The sequence below is a fragment of the Megalopta genalis genome, unplaced genomic scaffold (assembly GCF_051020955.1).
Source record: "Megalopta genalis isolate 19385.01 unplaced genomic scaffold, iyMegGena1_principal scaffold0139, whole genome shotgun sequence".
In the NCBI taxonomy this organism is placed as follows: Eukaryota; Metazoa; Arthropoda; class Insecta; order Hymenoptera; family Halictidae; genus Megalopta; species Megalopta genalis.
Genome location: NW_027476208.1, coordinates 427,501 through 432,500, shown reverse-complemented (window position 1 = coordinate 432,500; position 5,000 = coordinate 427,501). Strand labels below are relative to the sequence as shown.

Below are 5,000 nucleotides of genomic sequence, written 5' to 3'. Positions count from 1 at the left end.
AAACTCTATGACTCGGTGGTCGCTGGTCGTCAGGTCCTCGCGGACCTTCCAACCTCGCACCTTGTCGCAAATATCAGGTGTCGATAGTGTGACGTCGATGTATGACTGTCCACTAGGGCTGGAAAACGTCGGAGCGTTTCCAGCCTCGTTCAAGACAACCAAGCCATGGCTCACGATAAACTCTTCGAGTTTACGGCCTCTCACGTCCGTCTCCGCGCTGCCCCACTGGGCTGATTTCGCGTTAACGTCGGCAGAGATAATGACTCGGTTATGCTTAAGTGCGGAAAGAGCTCTCTCCAACCGCGCCAGACCTGATTCAACGTCATCGGAGCATTGAAAGTACTGGCTGATCAGGAAGAAGCTCCCAAACGAACCCGAGATGCTGACACAGGACAAATGCGTGTCGCACAAGTTAGAGACTTTGACCACGGTTAGATCCGGGTTTCTGACCGCTATTGCAGCCATCACCGGTTCGCCTGCCGTGATCAGCCTCGTTCTCAAGCCTAGCCCGGGCACAGTACCCCGCCAGCTATATGGCTCTTGTGCAAGCAACACATCTACCCCTCGCCTATGCATCTCAGTCCGGACTTCGTCGGTCACGTTTCGGGCCCGCTGCATGTTATGCTGCATGACCCGTATGACTCTCGAGCGTCGCCGGTCGTTTGTACTATCCATTCAATTCAAATTATTCTTGTCTAACGCGAGACATCTCCAAAACCAGCGCTTCCTGATAGGAGGCGCAGGCCGGGTCTCGCGACTTGTGTTCAAATGGTCGCCCTCTGTCTTTACAGTTGGAGCAGACCGGAGGCTTGCTCTTCCTGTTACAGAGGGCATAGCCGTGCCCTTTTTCGGCACAATGTCCGCAGACATCCTCTTTGAATTTGCAGCGCTTCGCCGTGTGCCCGAAGCGCTGGCACTTATAGCATCGGGTGACCTGTATGAAGTCCCGCACACGACAGGAACTCCACCCGAGGTACACCCGGTCCCCTCTCTGCGCCAGCCGCCGACGAATCTGCGGACTGACGGCCACTACCCAGTTGGCTGTCTCCGGGGTCTTGCCAGCCATGCGACTGACCCGAACACCCGAAGGCACATCCTTCTGGGACGCCTCAGAGAGGTTTTGCCTCCAAAGACTGGAGGCAATTTCCTCCTTGCCCATCCCTTTCGGAATGTCATAAATCAGGACCTCGGGGTCCCGTTTGCTGGGCAAGGAGACGGACAGTCCCGCACTCGCCAGCTTCTTATTGCCTACGAAGGCTTTTAGGTCCTCCTTGCGATCGGTTTCGACGACGATGCCACCGGAGTGGATGCGTCGAACCGATCTGACACGGATCGCCTCCTTCGCAGGTTTTACGATCGACAGAACAGCTCTCTTAGTAGCATCGCTGTTCTGTCCTTTATCCTTTGGCGGGAAGATACGCACCACGTATTGTGTCGGTGGTCTTCTCGCCTCCGGAGTCGCTGACTGGTTGACCTTTGCCACTTGGGCGTAGGTCAACTGCGCGGCATTGGAGACCGTCTTCGGGAGGGTTCCCTTGGACGGCCCAGGTCGCGCCGCACTCATTACGGTAGGACGCGCTTTTAGGTCCGCCCTGACCGCGGCGAGTTGCCCTTCGACGAAGCTGTTTCGTTGAATCAGCTCCTGGACCAACTCGTTGAGTGCTCCGACTTCTGCTAGTATCTTCGACCCGGACTCCTTGTTGACTTTCGACTCGGGTCGAAAGCAAAAGGTCCGTATCTCCGATACTCGCCTGAAGGCTTCGTCTCTCACGAGATCGAGAGGCCGTACCTTGTGCCCGGAAACCGTCCCCTTCGATTTCCTGGCCTGGTTTGCTGCGGCCTTGCCAGTAGGTGCGACTGGCTTGGCACGCTTCGACTTTTTGGTGACGGTTTTCCAACCGCCACCTTCGGGGTCTTCGACACGCACGGGTGCCGGTTGCACCTTCACGAGCGTGTCTTTGACTGATTCGATTTTTCTGGGTTTCTCCTTCCCAGCCTTGCGGCTGGGGGAGTCCCCCGACTTGGGCGCTGTCCCCACGTTACCGGTGTCCGGCGCGCCTTCTACCGTGGCCTCAGTTTTCACCGAGACCGCTCGCGTGGGTGTCACGCATCTCTCCAAGGTCACACGAGGATTGGCGATGTTCAGCACCTTCCCGGACCTTGTCTTTTTCGCAGACGCAGGAGGGCTAACAGCTGCTGCTGTAGCTTCCGCGTCTGTGGCGACGGCTTCACTCCGAGTAGGAGCTGGACCCGCCGACTTCGAACGTTCAATTTGTACTTTCAATTTAGATCCCATAGTTAGATCTTTGCCTTCATCCGGTACGCTCCCCGGCCACCACCGACCCACACATTTTGGAACCCGCCATCAGGCTGGGTTAGGGCTACGCACCGGACATAGTCTGCTGACTGGGCCGATTGCTCAACCCAGCCCGCGTCCTCGCCCGTCAGAACCCACTCGCCGAAGCGTATGGTCGTTCCAAGCCGATTGACTGGACCAGGGCTGCTTTTCTCGTCCAGCCTCCCATCTAGCCGAAGCAGAGGCCAAAGGTACGTGTTGGGGACGTCTCACCCGTAGGAGAGGGCCCCCTCAGATCCCAGGATCCTCTTTTCCGACGACAAGGGTCGCCACGCACGGCAAACACGCGGGAGACAGCAGTCGGAGAGGCTGCCTCTTCCTCTCCACCACACTTCGTTCGGTTCGCTGCGTTTTGAGAACACGAGCTATCCAGCGGTACCTTTTTCGTGGAGGCTCAAGTGTGGCTAGGGCACGTTTGCCCCTTGCGGCCTGGGTTGCCCAGGTGATTGGTTGCATCCCGATTTCTAGATCCAGCGGCATGTTGCTACGTGGCGCGCTCAGACAACGAAAATGCGGCATTCCGGTCAGACCAGAAAAACCGCACAACGTGACGCGGGGGACTGCAGCCACAAGTGACAACAGTCCCCCGGTAGGGAGTAGTACAGCATATTCAATGCTGTACATGAACACGCCACAGCCCGTATGCTTAGTTCAAGGGCCTCGCCATTATGCGAAGTACTACATGTACAACGCACTGGCGGTCTCAAAATACCCTCATCGCCGATGCATCTGATGCATCCGTCAACTCGGCAGCATTCACTCCGTCGGCGTGTTGCTTTGTGGCGTGTTCAGATAACGAAAATGCGGCATTCCAGTCAGACCAGAAAAACCGCATAACGTAACGCGGGGGACTGAAGCCACAAGTGACAACAGTCCCCCGGATGGGAGTAGTGCAGCATGTTCAATACTGCACAAGAACACGCCACAGCCCGCTTGCTTAATCACGGGCCTCGTCATTATGCGAAGCACTACATGTACAACGCACTGACGGTCTCTCGAGTGCCTTCATCGCCGATGCACCTATCGACTCAGCAGCAACATTCAATCCGACGGCGTGTTGCTTCGTGGCGTGTTCAGACAACGAAAATGCGGCATTCCAGTTAGACCAGAAAAACCGCATAACGTGACGCGGGGGACTGCAGCCACAAGTGACAACAGTCCCCCGCTAAGGAGTAGTACAGCATATTCAATGCTGTACATGAACACGCCACAGCCCGCATGCTTAATCTCGGGCCTCGCCATTATGCGAAGTACTACATGTACGACGCACTGACGGTCTAAAATGCCTTCATCGTCGACGCATCCATCGACTCGGTAGTAGCAACAACCTTCGCGAGGACTAGTTCGGGGGTCGCCTCTCAACCCTGGGTGGCCACAGACCGCCACCGCCAGTAGATAGGGACAGATGGGAATCTCGTTAATCCATTCATGCGCGTCACTAATTAGATGACGAGGCATTTGGCTACCTTAAGAGAGTCATAGTTACTCCCGCCGTTTACCCGCGCTTTTTTGAATTTCTTCACGTTGACATTCAGAGCACTGGGCAGAAATCACATTGCGTCAACACCCGTGGGGGCCATCGCAATGCTTTGTTTTAATTAGACAGTCGGATTCCCCTAGTCCGTGCCAGTTCTGAGCTGAGCGTTGAATGGCGGCCGAAGAGGACGACCGCACCGATGGGAAACGCCACGGAAGCCTCGCAGCAAGGAAGATCCGCGGGAGGCCAAGGCACGGGACCGAGCTCGGATCCCAGCCACGAGAGCCGTTCACCTCGCCCAGGCCCGGCACGTCAGCCAGACCCGCTTCCCGACCAAGCCCGACACGCCCCGCTCCTCAGAGCCAATCCTTATCCCGAAGTTACGGATCCAATTTGCCGACTTCCCTTACCTACATTAATCTATCGACTAGAGGCTCTTTACCTTGGAGACCTGCTGCGGATATGGGTACGAACCGGCGCGACACCTCCACGTGGCCCTCTCCTGGATTTTCAAGGTCCGAGGGGATGATCCGGACACCGCCGCAACTGCGGTGCTCTTCGCGTTCCAAACCCTATCTCCCTGCTAGAGGTTTCCAGGGAACTCGAACGCTTATACAGAAAAGAAAACTCTCCCCGGATCTCCCGACGGCGTCTCCAGGTCATTTTGGGTTACCCCGACGAACACTCTTACGAGGGCCCGAATGGTATGCGGTTCCGCTGCCGGGTTCCGGAATAGAAACCGGATTCCCTTTCGCCCAATGGGTGTTTTTTGTGCATGTATATAATAACAAAATATGCTGCGATTTATATAATAATAAAAAAAAAATAATAAAATAGCTGCGTTTTTTTTTACAAGTGTTTAACGTCTTAGGACACCTCATCTACATAGGATTTCTCTTAGGGCTTAGGATCGACTGACTCGTGTGCAACGGCTGTTCACACGAAACCCTTCTCCACGTCAGTCCTCCAGGGCCTCGCTGGAGTATTTGCTACTACCACCAAGATCTGCGCCGACGGCGGCTCCAGGCAGGCTCACGCCCAGACCCTTCTGCGCACACCGTCGCGACCCTCCTACTCGTCAGAGCTTCATAGAGGACAATAAATTGCCCCGCTTCACACATACCACTGACGGTGGAGTATAGGCGCGACGCTTCAGCGCCATCCATT

The 5,000-nt window shown here is 55.9% G+C and overlaps 1 pseudogene; it reads right to left on the bottom strand.

Moving 5' to 3' along the window:
* Positions 1-3,717: 3,717 nt before the first annotated feature.
* The window catches only part of LOC143262526 (large subunit ribosomal RNA), a 2,997-nt pseudogene continuing 1,714 nt past the window's right edge, over positions 3,718-5,000 (bottom strand).